Genomic DNA, 22,785 nt, shown 5'->3' with positions numbered 1-22,785 from the left:
GAGAAACAGACTTAATTAAGAACTCTAAGAAAGTTTTACACACGCCTGGTAACCCTCACTCCGTTCTCAGTGCCTGCAGCAGTGTACTAGTCGGGATCAACACACTTACTCCAGATACCCATATTCAATAAAGCGTTTCAGTTTTTAAAGGGCGGGTTTATTTTTGAGTATTTAATAGATTTGATTGAAAATATTTTGTCCTGTTCTGAAGTGCAAACTAGAATCTACGGCCACTACTACTAAAATACAAAGAACTGCAAATGATTTAGTGAGCTGTTATTAGGGTATGGCTTTTCTTATTCAGACATGCGTGCATTGATTTCTAAAACTACTATTGAATGACTTTTACAATCAATAAACTAAAAATAGGTGCCAGAGATACAGTGTAGAACATGACGTGTTCCAGTTTTCATGAGGAGACACGTATAAACATTCAATTATTAGTTTATCCTGAAATAGCTGAGAATCACAGAGGAAGGTTGTTGACAATGACGCATTTCTGAATTAAGAGCACAGCTATGAAGTGAGCCTGAGAACTCAGCGTTCCTACCCAGCTCCACAGTGAGTCTAATTCAAGTGGCGGGCACCCCACCCCTAGGAGAATCCTGCAAATGAAACATGGAATATACTCTTTCATGGGGCCCTTGAGTTTGTTCTCCAAAGTTCTCTGCGGAAGAATGCCCACATCTTGCTTCTAAGCCCTGATTTCAAAGCCTTAGTCAGTGAAGATATGTTCTTAGATGGAGGCCAGTCTTTATACTTTAGAGCATAAGTAACAATTTATTTCTAGAGAAGACTGAATCTTACCAACATGCACTGAAAACGCCACAGTGGTTTTGTGGTAACTCTGGTTCTCCACTGGACCCACAGACCTTCAAGTTTCCAGGCAACTGTCTGTGAGCATCAAACAGGGTTCCTACTGCTGTGGTGGGAAAGCCACATTCTACTCTCAAGGCGCTTTAGTACTTCAACACCAAGCCATGCAATAGCCTTTGCCATGTGGTATCTTCATTCTCCAACACACACACACACACACACACACACACACACACACACACACAGAGAGAGAGAGAGAGAGAGAGAGAGAGAGAGAGAGAGAGAGAGGTGTTTAGAAATCAGTTTGCATGTTAGAGTTAGCCAAATAAAACCTGTCATCTTCTTGGTGTTATTAAGTACTACTTTTCCAATTCTTGGGTATAAACCATATACAGCTAACCGTTCACAGAGGAATCGGAGTCTTCACAATTCCACTTCATGAGGCTTCCACACATCGAAGAACACCAGACTCACGTACAATGGCCTTCTTCTTCCCATAGAAGGCAGGCTTAGGTCCACCCTTGACATAACCCCATGCCAGGACTGCTCTGTGGCTCCACCATAAATTAATCAATTAAAGTCAGCTTCTGTCTCCCTTCCAAGCACAATAATGTCTGAGCCAATTAACTGTATCACAGTGAGTTCCCTTTACAGGACTTTTAAAACTTAGTCCCTACGGGTTTTAGTTTGAATGTTGCTTATGATTGCACGGAATTGATGAAAACTGTGACTAATAAATGGTATCTTCTCAGAAAAAAACATTTCTACAAAGTACAATTAGACTAAATGAAGTGTTAGAAGACGTACTATCTTTCCCTGCTGTAACGGGCGGATAAGAATTACTTGCAATTAGCATAGCCACGCTCTTTTGATGCTCTTCGCTTAGGACACACAAATTTCTCTTACATACATCAGACGAATGATTCGAGTGTGTTCTGGCTAATACTTAATAATTCCATTGTAGCAGCTTTAAGCCCTGGGTAATTTCAAAAGTCATCCTGTGCCCCCAAACTCCTATGATATTCGTTGAGTTTTACATTTTTCTCTTAATTTGGTACAAGTCCTTTATGAGTAGGCCTAAATAATTACAAGATCTTTGTTCTGAATCCAACTACTTTGTTTGCATGTTTTCACAGGAGGGCTAATGGTGTCCCTTCGTGTGGTTTCTTTTATAAAGTGATGGATACTTGTATGGAGACTACACACATAGCCCTGTGCACTTTAACAATCTCTAGACTATGGGCAATGGCTAGAACAGCCTCAGTGGCAAAGGATGTGCAAGCAGTTAGTAGACTACATTGTGTGAGGAAGGATAACCAGGAAAAGGTCTGCACACATTCACTACAGATACCTTTTTATTCAGTTTTTTTTTGATGCATTGTTGATGGAAACCTTAGACGGGAAATTCACACCTCTTCAAGAGCGTCACACTCTAGGTGAACAGCAGAGGGGAAATAAAAAGAACACTTCACTCCAGAGAGGCTGAGGAAAATTATCCGTGTGACAATGGATTATCATAGGGTATTGGTATTGCCAAATGTAGTGTATCTTCTTAAATTCCATATTCTGTATAAAATCAATGGTTACTGTTGGTGGCAAAATAATAGTAATAATATATGTGAAGTGAGAGAAGGCGAAAGCTGATGAGCTCCTTCTGGACTTGACTCCTGACCTTCTGCGTCCACAGTGTAAAAGAATCAATATATAGTAATTAATAAATACGCAAATTGCTCTATCCACAAACAAAAGAGTTGGCAATAAACTAGCCAAGGAGAGAAAACATTGGCATCCAAGCTCAGTGACCATTTAGGAGATGCGCGTCTCTTAGGTGCTTAAGAATATGGCATCTGGATGGCAACACACGGCCAAAACTGACGACAGAATTTACAGCGTCTGGAGTAAAATGAAAGTGCAAAAATAATTAAGAAATTTAAGACAGTGGCATAGAGCTCGGAAGGACGGGTCACTCGGTGCATGGGGAGCCTTGAGATACTGCACACGTGCCTTTGGGCATTTTAACATTTTCAGTTGCAGAGGCACTGGCTCTTGGCAGAAATAGCTCCATCCTGTACATGGCATTTGGGATATGTGCTAGGCGGGAAGGTGCCTGATGGTTTGATGATTGGATACCTGATGGTGCGTGGTTGGTAGAGGCTGTAGGTTCTCCAGATCCTCGGTGTCGGGGACAGTACTGAACTATAATCTCCTGTCCGGCTTCCCAGAGGACTTTTCCCACAAGATAGTCCCCAGGTGAAATGCCTTTTGTTATTATCTGTGCTTAAACACTATCCTGTTTTATACACCCCAAACCTTCCAGCAGAGTGACAGTTGCATTGGTTTTGAAAGGCTGCGTGCTGCTACTTTAAAATTATAACAATGTGAAACCAGTTACATAAGCGACAAAACCTGTATGCAGTACAACTATGTCAATAGCTGTGACGCTTCCCGCACTGTAGGAGCCGCCAATGAGAACCACCTGCTTTAGTCTGCATTTGCAGCTGTAGTTCAAAGTGGCTGGGTGACGTTCACAAGAATCTGATTCCTCCGTCGTGTCTTTTAGCTGGGTATTTGCCTCACTTTTGTGAAATGAATACTTAAGTTTATTTTCCTGTTATTTCATCTTTTCATTGCAGTAAGGCATGTTTTTCTAATTGGACGAAGTCACTCATAGTATTAGGGCATTCACTTCGTGTTGACAATGGGAGCTTTCGAAGTCTATGTTACCTACAGTGTCTTTGGATAGGACACATTTGGGAACCACAGACTAAGAGGCACGCGAATATGAAATGTGTGAGCCAGGAGGAATTAGGAGGATTAGCATATGTCATGGATATAAAAGGAAACCGAGGCCGGAACAGGTTAAAGACAACCAGAAATTGCAGGCCATGTCAAGCCTTGAATCCACACTGATGTCTAGGACTAAATAAAATAATTATTTCTTTCCCCTCTCCCTTATTTCTTTTCTTCTTCCTTCCTTCCTTCCGTCCTTCCTTCCTCCCCCCCCCTCCCTTCAGTAAGCACAAGGGGCCATTTCTGTGTGCTAGGCTGCAGGGTGGTCCTGATAAAGCAGAGATGACTAAGCCACAGACCCAGACCTTAAGGGGGTAATCAGCTGGAAAAAACGAGTAACAGAACTATGGTGCCCGTATTCAACTCAGCACAAGGCCCCCTCGCCACTCTGGGGGCTGCAGAAGGCTTCCTGGCAAAGACAGCTTTGAGTAGCGTTTTTGTCAGTGTGTTTTAGACAGCATGTGTCATTGACCTGTAACAGTGGCACCTATTTCTGGAGTACAGTGAGATAACCCAATGCATACATAATATGGAAATGACCAAATCAGAGTAATTAGTACTTCTGTCTCCTTACACCTTTTTCATTTCCTTGTACTGGGAAACCTTTTAATTCTTCTCTTCTAACTTGTTATATAACTTCTTTTGAACAAGCCACACTATTTAGAATTTGAATCCTGATGTTACAGAGCCTTAAACTTATATGGTCATGGTAATTCTATCCCAAGCAGGTGCATAGACTGTGCAGACTCAATAGCTGAGACAAGAGCATTTATAATCAAGTATTGACTGCCCACGGCCATGAAAAAGCTAACCGTTCCTTGCATAAAGAACTTTCCAGAAACCTAGGGTCATTCACCATTTCGCCAAGCACAGCCCCGAGGCCAGACAGTGGGGCTTTTCAGAGGACTTGGGGCTCCCTGAGGTGCACAGGAAGAGGGGAAATGAAGAGGAGATTTCCGTGACTTTCTGTGGGTTATGAGGACCTGATAAGCCCTTGGATTTCTGTGGGCCTTGGCTGGAGGGCAAACTAAGAAAATAGCTTGTTGATTGCTGAAATGATTAAGTGGATCGCCTTATTGATTCTCACCTAGCTTGGAACAGGCCTCAATAACCAGCATCAGTGTTTTAATAAGAGCAAAGGAAAGATTTACTAGACACAAATGCTTTCCATTAGAGGTGAAACAAAGCAGCCTCAGCCACCAGCAAGGGGCCACAGAGTGGCCTCAGCCTGGAGCTTGCCAACCAAACGGGAAGGTGACGAAGGAAAAGTTTAAAGAGACAGCCTTGGGCCTGTGCTTACCAAAGCCTTAGAAGTGAATTTCTACCAATTGCCAGATTGCTTCCTTGGCCTCTTCTTCCCGGCTCTTTAAACCCCAACACCCATCCTGGAAGCCAGGGGCCGAGCCAGACAGCTGAGCATGCTGGGGCCAGGAACTAGATGACTGCTGAGCGTACTGAACCAGGAACTGTGCCTACGTGGGCTTTTCCCTAAGGACTGCTTCTCATTCCCAGCTCAAACTGACGAGGGGTGTGCTATTGTCTCTATGTCTCAAGAAAGGGGACTTCTCATGGGGACTCTTAACCAGCTGGCCCCAGACCTGGATTTTAAAGGTTTTCGCTTAGAAGTAGGGTTTGTGAGCATGCGTGTTTTTCCTCTGGTGCTTTCCACTCTCCCCTGCCTAAGCTGGCAGTGTTGGTTTTCTTAAGCAAGTGCTGTGTGCCTGTGCCAACCACATATTATGTCACTCATTTTTCTCACTCTACTTAGAAGTTGACCCTTCTGTCTTTGTATCCATTGTAGAGATGAGTCAGTGGAGGCTTAGAGGTTGGACATGGCCAAGGTTTACCCAATTTGCATTGGCAAAGTGGGACGTTGAGCATGTTATCTTCTGATTCCAGGTTCTAAACTCGAATCAGCTACACAACTACAACAACTGCCTCTTAAAGAAAACATGGCCATGGTGTCATTAACACAGAGAGAGAGAGAGAGAGAGAGAGAGAGAGAGAGAGAGAGACAGAGACAGAGACAGAGACAGACAGAGACAGAGAAAAGAGAGAGAGAGAGAGACAGAGACAGAGAGAGAGAGAGAGAGAGAGAGAAGAGGGGGGAAGGGAGAGAGGAGAGAGAGAATCAGAGAGACAGAAACAGAGAGGAACTGTTCCCAGCCCTTCTGATTCTTAGTGCATAACTACTAAGTCCCTCTTTAACTCTGGCATTTCTAACGCAGAGGGACACAGTGCTGAGCACGAAGGACTGCTACATAGAACTACCATGCTTGTAGGGGCAGCAGAAAATAAGAATGAGGGCACAAACCTCCTTTTTGCATTTTTATTATCTTATTTTTTTTATTTATTCACTTTACATCCTGATTGCTCTCCCCTTCTCTTCTCCTAGTCCCACCCTAACATAACCCTACCCATGCTATCCCCCACTTCCCCTCAGAGAAAGGGAAGCACCCCATGGGTACCAACCAATCCTGGCACATCAAGTCTCGGAAGGACTAACCGCATCTTCTCCCGCTGAGGCCAGACAAGACAGGCTATCTAGGGGCTTTAAACATTTCCATGAGTTGTATTTTTTAAAATACAGTTATGGCTGCTGTTTAGTGGGACAAGAGAAGGCATACGGTTGAGGGGAATGGCCCCAGAGAAGGCAGGCTGCAACAATACTGCTGGATGCCTCAGTTGTGACAGGGAGATGGAAGGACATGCCATAGCTGAATGTGTTTTGGGAGCAGACTGGCCTCTTATCACCTCGCATTTTGCAAATGAACAAGAGCTATGCTTCCTGGGTACCCCAGATGGCGCCCCTGCCAGCCGCTCTCATTATACTCTGGCTCTGCCAGTTAGACCATGAGAACTTGACCTCAGTAACAGAATGCCATGCCTCACCTCCACAGAGCCCAAAGTCAGGATTTTATGACAGTTTACCAATAATGGTTTCTAGGAAGCTATGCAGCAACCTGGTCAGTGTCCACAGGAAGCCCCACCTACAGAAAACTCCCTGTTTTACCAACTTTATGACCATAGCCCTGTTCTCTGGGGTCAAAGAAGCAGTGGCCTCAGGGGGGAACAAAAAGCACAAAGTGAGGCAGTATAGGAACACACGGATCCAGGTGTAGGTGCCATTGCATATATGTCAAAGCAGCGAAGGAATTAGGTATCCTAAAGGGATGTCAGTGAAATAGGACAAAGGTCTTCCTACCACCACGATGTTTAAATGTCCAGTTTGGAAACAGAGAAGACTCATCAGAGGGGTTACACAAACACAGCAGGGACGTATTCCTTTGCCCACGCTCTCCAGAGGGAAACAGCTAGGGGCAGGCAACTGTCTGCAGGCCTGACTCCTAAAGACAGAAGGTTGAGTACAAGGTGAATTCTCAGAAGAGAAAAATGTGAGGGAACCTCAGAGAAGACGAGTCTCGTACATAATTGATCTGACAGACAGTGCCCATTCAGTCACCACAGACGGACCACTCTCCCACGCAGGAACATATTTCTATTGAAAGGCACCAGATGCCACCTAGTTAAAGGTGTGTTCATGGGAGAAGTACTATGTCTCTGAGCTAGGGAGTTGAAAAACCCAGACACTGTGTCAAATACCACTGTTGTTGTTGTTGTTGTTGTTGTTGTTGTTGTTGTTGTTGTTGCTGTTGTTGTTATTATAATCATCGTCATCATCATTTTAAGTTTGGCTCTGGACAAAATTGGACAGAACTTTATTCACTGAACGATTATTGAGGGAAGGCCCTGTGTCTGTCCTTAGGATGCAACACACCTTGTGGTTGATTAAACAATTTCAGAGAAAATATGTTTTTTGCACTTTGAGAAACTTAAAATGAAAACTGAGAGGGCTATGAGAATCTTCCTTAGGCAGTTGGGTTCACCTGTTTCCTAAAGGCAGGATAGAGGCTGCATTTATCGCATCAGTGTGTCTGTGTTTGCGCGTATCCTTGTCCACCATTCTTGTTGGAAATAATACTAGACAAGACTAGCACTATCCCTGTTTTATGAATTTTACAATCCAGCAAATTTTCATGCAAGTCGATAAATATCCAGGCATGTCTGTGACAAAACATTAAGTTCAGTTTGGTTGACTAACATAAACAGCTTATTCTGATTGAAGTGGTTTAAAGGTAACTTACAACGTTTCAATACCAATACATCTTAGTAAGCCAACATGTGAGACTGGTGGTGGTCATTGTTCAGAGAGACCATTGATATGGACATGGACAGCCGTCTAGAGGAAGCAGCAGTGTGATAGGAATAGCCAGGCACGTGGAGATAAGTAAAACTGATGACAGAAAATCATAATTACAAATAGAGAGAAAGAAGGCACATCCAGACCTTTAATAGGAAGACAGTGGATATCTGGCTCCTGGGAGATAAACAAAATCTAGTTCCTACCTCAACTTCCCAATATGCCTGTTTATTTGTACAATAAATAAACTAATCCTTTGTACAGTCTAGACACTGTTATGATCTGGGATGAAAATCAGACTAGATCAAAGGCAGTTAACAGCATAAGCACTTTCCTGGTGGCTTGTGGAAGATACCCTGAGAACGCAAGCATGTCCAACTCTGCTTGCTCCAAGTTCACCCTGGAAGCCACTGCCAAAGAAATGACGTTTGCTGACTGTCAAGAAGTGACCACTGCAGGAGAGAACAGAGGGAGTGCAATAGTTGAAAGACATAAGGACAAGGACAGACGTCAAAGACAGCTATGGGGACGCTCGGGTACATATGGGAACAGGAGGCAACGTAGGAGAGACCAAAGGGAAACAGGAAGGAAGGTTGCAGCCCTTGGGAAAGGACAGGAAGGTGTTTGTGGGGGAGGAGCTGTAAGGGCACGAAGCTCTGGAGGGCTGTTCTGGGGAGAAGCTAATGACACTAATGAAGAAGATTCAAGAGGCAGGCTGCAGCAAGCGTGCACAAGCAAGACACGGAGACAGCGCACAGTGGATCAGGGTATAAGCATGGATAGCAGACAGCACTAGGCAGACACAGCTTTGCAAACATAGGGAGGTGGCAGGACAAGGCCATGGCAAAGCTCAGCTTGACGGGCTAGAAAAAAGGAGCCAAGAAGCTGGCACCGGAATAGTGAGTGACTCAATTCCAACAGGCTCTGCACTGAGGAGTATTTCAAAGCCTCCTCTGGCTTTGACAGGGGAGGGCCATGGTCAGCCAATAATGTTCTCCATCAGTCTGTAAAACTACGATTGATGTGCCACCTCCAGACTAGAGGCCAGATGAAATCGTAAGGGTGAGATAGAAGCAAGCCCAGAGAGGAAGGTGGGGAAAGCTGAGGTGTCCACAGTAGAATCTTCAGGGCCATACCATGGCCTATAGTACGGTCATGGGAAGGTTGGCTGAACACAGAACAAGGCATAGGCTATTATCCAAATATTCAAATACAGATGGTATCTTTCTCACTGAAGGATGTAAGCAACTTCGGAAATATATACTTGTTAGTGAAGAGAAGAGTAGGTGGTTGGAAAATCCCTTGTCTGCTAGAACAAATGGGAAAACAGAGTGAGCACCTCCTTCCCACCTATAGCTTCTGCTTCCCTCAAACTATTATCACACCACACATGGAGACTTCCTCCAAACTGATAATTCACCTGAACCTCTGAGTTCACCGAGAAGCCAGTCATGGGCCATTTCCTCCAATGGGATAAAAAGTAGAAGTAGCACCTTGTCTTCAAGTGACCAGATCCCATTCATCTCTCTCTCTCTCTCTCTCTCTCTCTCTCTCTCTCTCTCTCTCTCTCTCTCTCTCGCTCTCGCTCTCGCTCTCTCTGTGTGTGTGTGTGCGCGCTTGTATGTGTGTATACATGGATGTGCTCATTCTGTATATGTTTGTACACATCATTGTATGTTCATTCATACCCAGATGTATATGCTATTCATGTGAATGTTCCTGTGGACAGACCTTGGGGCCTCCTACAGGCTGAGTTAGTGCTCTACCACTGAGCACTCCCCCTATCTTCCAAAAGAACATTTGGCACAGGACCTACCCTGAGCACATTTGGAGTGTAAGATACAGAGAGCACAGGTGCAGTGTTGAATAGCTGACCTCTAGAACTCACTCATCTTGAACACTGATACCACTGAACTGTCAACTCGCCATGTGCTTTGTTCCTCAACTGTTTGTGGCAACTACGAAGCCAGTGTTTTATTCCAAACAGTGGACCTGTGCAATATTGCTCATTTAATAACGTATATTTCACTTAACATAATGCTTTCAGGATTCACCCATGCCATTGCACAGCTGCCTTCTTTTAAGGGCTAAACAGGGTCCCATTGCACGAATCTGAATGTCTTCTTTTCTACTTATCCTTCAGGGGACATGCTATTTCTGCATCCTTCTCACTTTGAATGTGGCTGTAGTAAATTAAGGAGGGTTAGTATCTCTCTGGTATTCTGATTTCAAACCTTTGGGGTAAATAGCCAAAAGTACTGGAAACCATGGGAGATCTATTTTTAACTTTCGAGGTACCTCCACACTGTTTGCACTCGTGCCAACACTGCATTTGATTCCAGTTTCTCATTCTCTCTTAACTCTCCCCACATCCTCTCCCATGCCCTTCTGTTCTCTGCTCTCCAGAGCAACAGAATCCCAGCAGCTTAGCAGAGAAGGCTCAGTCAAGGATCATACATAGCCCTGCATTCTCCATGACCCTACCTGCCGGCTCATCATGGCTTCACACAGAAGACCGTGAGATTAGAGAGTGAGACTCCGAAGCTTGCAGAACCCCTCAAAAGGGGGGAAAGCCTTTGTCATCAGAGGAGTTAATGAGCACGTCTGTGCAGGAAGCCCTACAGAAACGAGCGTGCTGAGTGTAGAGCATTCGCTTTACAGTAGGTGGTGTTATTGTTACATGCTCATACAGACAGTGCTAATTAACAATCCTAAAGGCCACATCATTAAATTACCTTCAGCCTAAAGCCCTGCAATGCTTAGCACAGCCCAGCAATTCGATTATATTCAAGACACAAGCCTGAATGTCAGGTACTCTTCTGTGGCCAGTGAGGAGCAAGCGGCTCTCAGAGGCAGATGAACCTCAGAAGGAGAGAGCAGCACTGACACACCCCACCCCTGCCCCTCTCCCTGACGTACACGCTGGATGGGGAGCAATTACAAAGAAAACTCAGGAGTGAAACACCGACCTTATCAATTCTCTATGTAAAAACAGGAAGACTCTGACAAGATCTGTAAAATCTGACGTGAAGTCAGCTCACTGCCCTCCATCTCCTAAAGGTTCTGCAGCTCCATTTTCTTCCGGCCCTTCTTCCTCCCTTCCTTGTGATTTCTGAGCCAGCTCAGCGCACTGTGTCTGGGGGCTGAACTTGGATGACTTGTAACTTGTGGCTGGGTTTGCCCTGCTCAAAGGAACACACAAAGCTGCCCTGTTTAATGCGCCCTAGGAAACAGTTCCTATGCAGAGCAAAAGGGCTTTCTCCCAGCAAACACACACACTCACACACACACACACACACACACACACACACCTCACAAACACACCTCACACACACACCTCACACACTAATACACACATACACCTCACACACCTCACACACACACACCTAACACACACACACACACACACCCACACACCACACACCGCAAACACATACACACACTCACACACCCACCTAAAACACACCACACACACACATACACACACACCACACACACACACACATCACACACACACACACCACACACACACACACACACACACCCACACACACATTCACACACTCTCTCACACACACACACACACACACACACACATTCACACACCTCTCACACACACACACACACACACACACACACACACACACACACTCACACACTCACACAATACACACACATACACTCACACACTCACACACACATTCACACACTCTCTCTCACACACACACACAGCCACCGGGAGGCAGGGCGGGGGGCGCTCAATCTCATTTGACATTCCCCATGCAGAAGAGGTCTTGTGCATAGGCTCAGGGCATCTTAGCAGGCCAAGTGGCCTCCATTAGCAGGTGACATCCACCCGGACAGAACCTCTAACTTGGAAGCTGCCAGTGAAGAGACTGCATGCGGGAGAGGCACATGTATGGGTCCGTTGATTAGCACACAAAGAGACAGACAGTGCCAGTGGCCAGCTGGCTAGCCAGGCACTCATCTGCAGGCACAGAAGCAGCGTCATGAGCAGCCTGCCTAAGTCTCTCTGAACTACTTCCCTTAGACCTCATCTCTGGGAAACCATTTCAGCATCCATTCTTACTCCAGGGCCATCCCAGTGTTCCTTGGGAAGACTCCACTCAAATCCTTGGGGTCAAGCAACATATGAATCTACTCATCATGTTTAATTACAAGGTACACATCCCAGGAAGGGTTTAGGGGTGCAATGAGAGCTGTACAGAAAGTTGAAGGACAGACAGATGACAGATAAATGGATGGATGAGTCCCTGAAAGAATAAAGCACACCAAAATGCTCTTGCTTCTCCCTGTGGGAACCAAGTCCTCCCCTGATAGCATCAAGATGGATGCTAGCTCTCCAGAGAGAGGAAGTTGGGGACAGAAGCCAGACTCTCTGGCTTCTAAGAGAGATCTAAGATGAGCATCACTGTCCAGTCAGAACACTGTTGCCACAGACCTAATAGAGCTTCTCTTAGTTTCCCTGCATATGGTCCAGATAGGCACTGCCAGACATCAAACAACCAACGTCTGTCTCTGGGCTTTGCACACTCATAAAGCATTGTTAGGTCCTGTCTCTATCATGACATCTTACAAACCTACAGGATCTAAGACAGCTCCAGCACAGGCTGCAGCCATTTACATGTGGAGGATAATTAAGAAACTGACTTCATAGGCTTTCCATGTAGATTAATGTTTTGTGAGCCCCTGGCATGCTCCAAGTCAAAGGTATCCAAGTTAATAGAAGACAGTCTGTAGATTGGCAAGTCCCTAATTTCTATCGAGACTGTCACCACTGTGAAGTGTGTTGCTTGGCATCACACCCAAAAGGATGGCAGGGGAAAGCCACTGTGGCTGGAGGGAGTGTCACATGAGCAGACCGCCAGGTTAAGGAAGTATAGTCTCTCTGGTGTACCGGCTTAGAATGATGTCAAGTCGAGAAGCAGGACTGAAGAGAGCAGGCCGAGAAGTGAGGAGAACGTTACCCAAATAGATGAACAGGAAGAGCCTGCCCATGCCTACGAGCTGAGATTTCCTCTGGGAGACAAAGCCACAAAATTACACCGCTGCTAAAGTCCCTTCCACCTCCATTCTGTGACACCACTGTCCTCTGAGTCTCAGTTTACAGCTTCTTGCTGCCTCACTCGATGCCAGCTTAATCATCCCCTACTGAAAATAAATCCTCTCTCTTCGGAGGACCCTTAACGCTTGCGTGTGCTACACACCTGCAGATTTGCCCATGCTGGCCCCTTATAATAGGATAATAACAAACATTCAAATCAGACTAAATGTGGGAGGAGAGATTGTTTGAAGCAACACACCTGCAAACACACAGCCAATTAACTCTCACAACAACATCCCTTTAACTATGAAGCAGGTGGCATCAAAACTCCCATTTAACAGATAAAAAACTGATGCAGAAAACATAATTAGCATGCTCAAGGTCAAACCACTTTCAATACCTAAGGCGGCAAGAACCTCCCTCATTATTTATCACCTCATTTCTCTTCCCAGCACAGAGGTGGCACTGCCCAGAGCATATAGGCTGTACACTATTGTGCTAAGAGCCTGCATATATTCAACTTCCAGGTCTATATAAGTATTCTATTCCTCCACCCTCTCATTCTGAACCTGAGAATGCTAAGCTCATGCCCCCTTACTGGGTTGTTATGAGAACTAATTGGACCGCTCTGAGCATTCAGGGTGACTCCCAAGAGTACTGTGTACGCGCACCTTGCTACTGTGATCAAGAGACCTGGCTGCCTCTTCTTTATGCCGTGTGCTTCAACCCCAGGAAGTGCTCTTGTGTCCACACGGTTGATTTCCATGACAAGTTCAAGAATGTGGAAGTAGCAATAAAAGAGATGGCTCAGTTCATTTCAGCACCGAGTAACTTTGTAACGCAAAGCATGACCATTAACGTCTTAGTCTTGGCCTCCGAGGTTTATAAACTAGGAATCCCACATGCTCTCCTGGAAATCTACCAGTGTAGTGGAGGCAGTGCATACATCACTAGGAGAACTAAAGGGACCATCCTGAGTTTATAACAACATGGGGTAATATCTCATGAGGGTCTCTGGAAAACATTGCTCAAGGTTTTTATGTCTTTGCTTCCTACAAAAGCTGTTTGTAGAATTCTTGATAAGCCAAATAACTTTCTCACAAAGCAGGTTACACAGGCACCTTTCTGATCCTATCAAGCGGGAGAATCCACTGCCCTGTGCTGGAGTTCAGTGGCCACACATCATCTTGCAAAGCTTCCACCAAATCCCACCTACAGTGACTATAACATAACAGGTCAGTCTGTGGAGGAGTGGAAAATGGTGCGACGGGTCAGACACTATAATGGATGAGACATTTATGGACCTGTTCCTTCTCTTGTAGTCAGACAAACCACTTACATGTACATGTATCCTATTTAACTTCTTCAAGAATGACCCAGAACTTCTAGGAGGGTGAGAGCCCCAAACCAGCTTCCGGCACAGAAGCGCCCAGTGAAGCTCGCGTTCCTTAGTTATTTTTCCGTCTTTGCAAATGCCCGTTGACCCTCATTTCATCCTGAGTACAGGAACCCAGAGCCTGCTGTAGGGAACTCGTGTTCTGAACTTTTCCTGACACCTTGCAGCACACGCCTCTCTGTCCTCTGTCTGACACCAGTGCCTGCTAAGACATGCACCTCCTAACGTGACGTTTGCTGAAAGACGCTTACTGCGACAGCTCATAAAGGCTTAGAGTGCAAGACCCCTCGTTTCCTGTTCATAGAGTGGAAGCTCATGGGCTTGTGTGATAACTACGGTCTGGCGTATCCCTGCATACTCATTAGTATTCGTTACCTAACAAATTATCCCAAAACTCTGTTATTTTATAATAACCATTCTTTAGGTTCAAAAGTCCGTGGGCTCACAATTGGCCTGGTCTCACTTCTTTTGCTGGACTCCCCAGACCTGAGTGTGTATCTCAGGACACCGATCCTTCCACATTCAAATAATCAAAAAAAAAATAATCACAAAGCAAGCACAGATCTGAAGGAAATGAATTCTGCCTCCTCATGAGAGTCATTCTGAATTGATGGTTGCATAATAATGCTTTTGTATGCTGCCATAAGTGATAAATAAAAGTGCCTCTTCAAACTAACTTAAGTTTCTATCAAATTTTCTAGTTCAGAAATTTTTGCAAGACTTCTTACGTATAATAGGAAAACCAATGTGATGAACGTTTACTGTGTGTTCACTCATTACTAGGTACTGGAGAGGAAGAAAAGAGTTTATAGTATAGTGTGGCAACATCTCTGCCCTAAGGGTGCTTGTCGGGGAAGCAGGGGCGTACACAGGTACACAGATAAATTATAAATCTTGGTGAGGTGTCAGCATCCGGCAATAGAATGGCTTTCTCAGGGGCATATACAATTAACCATTAAATGTATTCTGTTTATGCTGGATTCTAACTCAGAGCAAAGCTGCAGTGTGGGCAGGCTGACCAAAGGGTGAAAGGTTTTAGATGGATCTGGAAAGTTGGTCAAAACTGCTCTAAAGCACAACAGTGAATGACCCCTTGCTAGCCACTTTATATCCAGCTCCCATTCTGGGTGTCTTTGCTTCAGAAGAGACTCCCAATAGCCATAGATTACAGGATGAAGCGCTGTTTCCAATATTGTCTGGGGAAATCCTAATCTCGGAAGCCATCCGTAAATTGGAAAGTCTCTTGTGCTATGGTCCAGTGGAAAGACCTCAGGTGCTTTCAGTCCCAAAGCTGCTTCTATTCATTTGGTTTTCTCTCTCGGATTCCATTCCTCAATTGTTATCTCTAAGTGGGTCCTCCCTGCACAGAACATAGAATGCCACACTGGACATTAATATATTGCCTCTGGCACAGATATGGTGATCAGTGCAGTCCCTGACCCTTGCCATCTATATCAGTTATTTACTGAATGTCCACTCTACCTAATTCCTGATAATTCCCGGTTTCTAGACTTTCACTGTAGCGTTCATGCACCAAAGCTCACTTCATAAGATCCCCTTTAGCACCCTGTCATAAGAAAAGCACTCAGCTGCACCAGGTTCAACTGCATCTGTGTGGAACCTGGACAGTGTCATCATTACTCCTTTTACTAGGCTAGCACTCTCTTCTTCCTTCAAATTTCCAACTTAGCTAATTCTCATTCCCCTCTTCCATTCACCTTCTATTCCTCCAGCATGACTTTCCTTCACTGGTCTCCCATCCCAGATTTAGCAATCAATCCTCATTACCTCTGAGAAAGACATACAGAACATGAAATTTCAAAAAAGATGATTATGGATTGAAGGATGGACAGGTGGATGGATGGACAGATGTATGTATGTGTATATCTACGTTCCATCAGGAAATCCTAATCAATAAACAAATACACCAAAAGCTCAGTTTGGGTACTATACATTTCCTCCTGTGAAATATAAGATTTTTTAAATCAGAGATTCTAGCCACATTTTCTATTAATGTGTAGGAGATGATAATTAAGACTCAGTTTCACATGATGACCACAGCCCAGAACATTTATGTTCAGCATACACATGCCATCACTCCTCAGAAACAACACATAAACACTATAATTGGAAAGAGAATAACAAGGTCCAGAAAAAAGGACACCCTTAGGAATTTCAATCGCAAACTTAAGACAGGGTTCTTGGAAATGGGGCTCCTCACTAAGGGTCAGATGTCATGAGATTCCAAATCTTGCCACATTTGGGGGAAAGGTTTTCTGGGCATGGAAACTGAAATTAGCTCTTCTTAGATCCTTGACATAAATCATCTTCATCTTCCAAGGCTTTAGCATCAGAGGGACCTAGAGACCCTACTTCTCAGCTTCCAAATGCCTCCTCTCGCTCTCATCACCCATAAAGCCTTCACCACCCTCACGACGCCAGTAACTCATCGGGCAACATTTCTTAAGTGTTTTTGAGATCAGAGAAAAATAAATTTAATTTAATTTTAGAGCACCATTAAATCTTTCTTTTAGCAGTACAGGGCCTTAACCACTCAGCAGCCTGGTCCCTAAATCTCTCTTTTAAAAGTACTCAATGCAACAGGAACAAAACAAAGTAACTGGTTCAACTTATGAAAGCAGATGTCTCTCTGGAGTGTCTGACTATGATAAAAGAAATATTACACAACTTAGATAATAGTTTAAAGTGCCAAACAAGAAAAGGTAAAGTTCTCTTTTTGTTTATGCCCCTCTCTTCCTGCTTCATCCTCATGAGACACATTCATTGATTGTCATGTATCAAGCAGTCTGCTGAGCCCCTCCATGTGTGATTCCTGGAGCACAGTTGTTTCCCACATCCAGAGGAAACACTGGAATATAATACACAGTGAGGGTACAGGATGAAAAATGAACGAAAGCTATGACCAGAATGCACCACAGACATTGGGGATGGGGTAAAATATCCAAACAGAAGGAAGGGTCACAGGTTTCCCAGGGGAAATATCTGAAGAGTGACTGTGGTATACAGGCGCTCCCATTGCTAGAATGCTATGCACAATGTCAGCTGGATGAGTAAACATTTGCAGAACAGAGCATCGGTCGTAACTTAGGGGATGGAGATGATAAGGTATAGTCCAAAGTTAAATCCTGAGATGCTTTGGATACAAAGCGAGTGTGGTTTGTCTTAAATGCCACAAGCTGGCAAAAGGCCAGGCGCAAGCAATGCCATAGTCCAGTGTGTTCAGAAAACTTAACTCTTTTGCCAGCATAGAAGATAGAGAGCTAGTAAATGAAGCTGGAGTCAGAAAGCCACCTCAGTAAATATTAAAGTAACCTTGATGGGAAATGACACAGGCCTGGTGGACCAAGACAATGCCTGTAGCACATAGTTGAGGCTCTGTCAACTTTAGACAGAAGCATATCCCATCAGACAACACATGTAGCAGTCGGCACTACTGGTGACCTCCTCTGCATTTCCTTTCCATACCTACCTGGTTTGGATAAGCGGTGTCTTTAGCAATCAGTGTGTTCAGAAGCCTTGGTCACCTTACTATCACGTTCATTTATCAGCTGTGCTCCTTCTAGTGAGTCACCTGTTTCCTCTGGTTCTTGTCACTCTTGCTTTTAAGTTAAATCACAAAGCTTACCTGCTAATTTTGAATAGTGATAATATAATTGCTTAGTCCGATGTGTTCTCAAACATGTATCAGTTATTATCCACTGTACCACATAAGGAATTTGTTAGATGTGACTGGCAAGGTAAGGGATGTCTTGGAAATACATGAACGGGCCAAGCTGTAGACACAATTTGACCTGCATTCAAATGACATCAGCAAGATGTCACACTCTTCCCATTAGGCTCCATCCCAAGTCTCTTACTATACCTGCTTCCCCTACCAGCTTCAGGTGACATTACATCAAATAACATCTGTCATTCACTATGTTCTTCCAATAAGCCTAGAAGATGTGCACGCTCTCTCTGTTTCTTTAAGCTTCAGTGACCTAAACTGGAATATGTGACTATAGTTATGACCAGAATAGAATTCACATTTTCATTTAAATCTATCTCAAGTACTCTATACTTGGGACATTTGGAAGAACAGAGTTCAGAACTTGAGTCTAATTGAGAACTCCCGGGATTCTGCATACTTATCACAGGGGAAGATACAGACAAGCAAATCCCTAGGTCTTGGCCTAACATAATTGGGGAGCTCCAGGACAATAACATACCCTGCCTTAAAAATAGATCACAGGTAGGTAGATAAATAGATATATAGACATATAGATATACATACATACACACAGATAGATAGATTAGATAGATAGATAGATAGATAGATAGATAGATAGATAGATAGATAGATAGATAGATATAAAGAAATAAATACATATATAAATTAAACAATGCCTACGGAACAATACCCAAGGTTTTTACATACATATGCACACACATGTACAGGTATTCTCAAACTTATGTGCACCTGCAAACACACACACACACACACACACACACACACACACACACACACGAACAGAACTGAAAATTAAGAAGGCTTAGTTATCCAAACTCAGAATGAGGGTCCTTTATTTAAAAACAACAACAAAGAGACAAATGCTACATACATAAATCACAGGCCTCATTTACATAGGTCCAGGCAAGCATCACTTAAAACCTTTAGCTCCTAAGGGGCTTGGTAGTGATCCTAACCTTGCTGTTGCTGCCACCATTTTGTCTGAGCACTGAAGACACACCCCTTTCTGCCTACTTATATCATAATCATGAAATGGTTGTTTCTTGTCAAGCCTTCAGGAGTTCCTGCAAATTCCACACAGGATACATTTGATAAGCACTTGAGAAGTTATGAGGCAGGCAGCGAGGGAGAGCCTCTAGCTCTGTGAAGAGGTTCAATGGGCAGGAATTAGATAAATGGATCTGACAGTAATCAATAGCAATTGTATTGTGAGAGGAATCCTCTTCCTCTTTGGAAAGTACCTTCTTGTCCCCAGGGCCTTCCCTATGTCTATAGGATTTGAATCATCTCATTCATCTTTTCTGTCGAACTATGTCAGCATTGAAACCCTGGATTCAGTTATCAATGTGTGTCCCATCAAAATGTGTTCACAAACAGATAAACACACAAAACCAGCAGTTGTGTGGACATCAAAAGAGATGACCATCAACAGCTTCCTTTCTTTGACACAGGAGAGCACAATGCAGATGAAGAATGTCCTGTGTGTCCTGTTGCAGTCAAGAGAGTGGTCAGACATAGCAAATCACCTTGAACACTAACTCTCAGTCTTGGTTTCCTTTATTTTGTTCTGGATACATCTAGAGCTCTCTTATCTGTTAAGAAACCAATACCAGTTCAGAGAAGCCTCTTAGGCCTGGTAAATAAAGTGATCTAGAGTATTGGTTTGCACTAAAAGATCTTAGAGCTATGTGGGGTACAAGGTGAAAACATAACTCATTTGAAATAAGGCACAATGTTCTGATTGTGCCTATAGATAGGTAGCCCTTTTTTATTTACAGAGAACTAAATCATATCCATTATATTGTTTGAGTCTCATCTGGCTCAGGGATAGTGATCTAGCACATATGACATGCTTCATCATATAGATGTGAAGTCAATTAGTTTGGAGGCAAAGGACAGAGACAGTCAACTAAAATGACATAGTACATTAGTGACAGAGATTGGACCTGTCCCCTGTCTCCCAGGTCTGGGTTTTTGCATGGCATCTTTGCATCCAACATAGGGATGTTCAACTGTAGACACTCAGGACATGGTATATGATATAACTGCTAACCAGTATTCTTCTAACGATCAGTCTCCTATGTGCTCTCGTCTTATCACCACCCAAATTTATGTGGCTATGTATGGACGAGGAAAGAGAACAGTTGAGTGTCAATTTAGACTAAGTTGCAAAGCTAGCCATCAACTAACTTAAAGCTTCTCCTCCTTCGGCTTTCTTCCTGGCCCTAAAATCTCAGAGCCTTGGCATCTTTGTAATGACAATGGAAGAATACCCTTTGTATGCAGACATCCTGCAGTGTGGCTTCTCCTCACACACCTCCAGAACATACTGCTTGAAGCATACGTTTCCCACTCTTAGAATCCCTGCAGTTGTGGTTTCCCCCCAAACAAATACAGCATTGACTCCTTGTCATCTCCACTCATCAACCTGCAGCGTCAGTACGACCTCATTCACCGTGTGTCTACCAAGTCCCTGTCATGGGTCTGAGGGCCACATGGATACCTGCTCCTGCTATTCTCAGCCTGCAAGCAAAGAAAGAGTCTCAGAGATTGAAGTATCGACCCAAGGTCAGAGCAGAGAGGAGGCAGGGCAAAGTCTCTTTTAAAGCCAACGTCTCTGTGGCTTTGAATGGTCATGCATTTGAAAATACAACCCCCTCCTCCAGAGAGAGTCAAGAGCCATTTTGCCGACCCAGCTCCCTGCGCAGCACTATTCTGTTTTACAAGTCAGTAAATGCTCAGGAGCTCCCCATGTAATGGATGAGGTTAATTAATAATATGTAAAAGTTATCGTTTATACAGCAGAATCCCATAAACATTTATTAGTATGCTAATAGAGAGTAACGGCCATGTGAGCATAAAATCAGATGGGGCTGTTGTGACACAGCAAAAGACTGTCGGGAAAACCCCAGGATCCTCCTATGCAGTGAGAGCATGCAGATGCGATCTCTTGGTAGATTTCGCCATTACACTGACCTTGCCAGGTTGAGAAGAGACTGAATGGGATTCTGGAAGCCTGACTCTGGCCCTGGCTCAGCCATTCCTTATGCAAGGAAAAGAGCAGGCATGTATTGCAAATCACTCCATCACAGGATTTCTCTTTTCTTTTCTTTTTTTTAAAATTTACTGTATATCCTGCTCTCTCCCTCTCTCAGACACTCCCTCCCACAATTCTTCCCCTATCCACCATCCCCCTTCTCCTCTGAGTGGGTGAGGCCTCTCTGGGTATCCCCCAACACTGGCTTTGTGCATCCTTTCCCACTAAGGCCAAACAAGGCAGAAGAACATATCCCAGGGACAAGCAACAGCTTTTGAGATAACTGCTGCTTAAGTTGTTCTGGACCCACAGAAAGACTGAGCTGCACATCTGCTACATATATGCAGAGAAGCCTAAATGCAGCCCGTGTATGCTCCTTGGTTGGTGGTCCAGTCTCCGAGAGCCCCAAGGGTCCAGGTTAGTTGACTCTGTTGGTCTTCCTGTAGAGTTTCTAACTCCTTCAGGGCCCACGATCATTCCCCCATTCTTCCATAAGAGTCACCAAGCTCCATCCACTGTTTGGCTGTGGTTGTCTGTCTGAGTCAGCTGCTGGTGGAGCCTCTCAAAGGATTCAGTCTCTCTTCTATCCCTTATCCCTGCACTGTACTCACTCATAAGTGTGTATGAGCCATAGAATACAGGATACACTTGCTATACTTCACAGATCCAAAGAAGCTAAACAAGAAGGAAGGCACAGATACGTGAATCTCACTTAGGGGAATAAAATAATCATAAGAAGCAGATGGAGGTAGGGAACTGGATGGGAGAGGGGGTGGGGAGGAGAGTGAGGTGAGCTTCAGGAGCAGGTATGGGGAGGGACAAGAGAGATGACAAGATGGCCATGAGAATGAATGGAAATCTACAACTAATGGAGGGAAGAAGTAAGGGGCATCTCCAGGACAAGAGAGAGATCTGAGATAAAGGAGGTACCCAAGAATCAATGGGTGTGACCTTAGCTGTGACTCATAGCATTAGGGATATGGAACCTAAAGAGGCCACCTCCTGTAACTAGGCAGGAACCCCTGTGGAGTGACAGAGACACCAACCCTCCCACAAAACTTTCAACCCAAAATTTATCCTGTCCCAGTAGTTCAATAGTTGCCTTTCCAGTAATTTCTCCATTTACTCCACCTTGGCTCTACCTCGGTGAATTTGAGCAAATGCCTGGCACCTAATGCATATGCAAATATATTCTGCAGCTATGAAAGTTGAAATGAACCCGCTCTCCCTCTCCAGGTGCCACTCTCTTCACTGCATCTCTAAGGCTCTTTGCTTCTTGCTCTCCTGACTTCCAGAAAGATGTCTGTCCTCTCTAAACAGACATAGTGATGTCATTCCGTCAGTCCACTTTTTGCAGGTGAATGTAAGGCAGTTTACTGCAACAGACTTTCTGCAAAAGCACAGCAGTTTCAATTCTTAGTTCCCCTGATTTGGGTGGCCATGGGACAAGACTGGACTTTCGTCTCCCGATGCCCTCGATGCTGGAGGGAGAGTCACTGGTGGAATGCGCTGCTGTCAGTTCCTCATTGGAAACGGGGATAGTGAAGCTCTCTGGGAACAACAGCTTGAGATGTTTAGAGACACGTAGGTGTGCTTTTTTAAAAATTACACAAGTAATTATCATCTATCGCCGTCAGGCTCTGAGGTGCAACAATGCCAAAGATGTAGATCTTGAAGTCGAGAAGCTCGTGACCTGTGTGATGGAGGATAAAGGGTAGAAAGCCACTCC

This window comes from Rattus rattus, chromosome 1 (assembly GCF_011064425.1).
Source record: "Rattus rattus isolate New Zealand chromosome 1, Rrattus_CSIRO_v1, whole genome shotgun sequence".
Taxonomy (NCBI): Eukaryota; Metazoa; Chordata; class Mammalia; order Rodentia; family Muridae; genus Rattus; species Rattus rattus.
The sequence above is the reverse complement of the archived record's forward strand: the minus strand, read 5'-3'. Positions refer to the sequence as shown.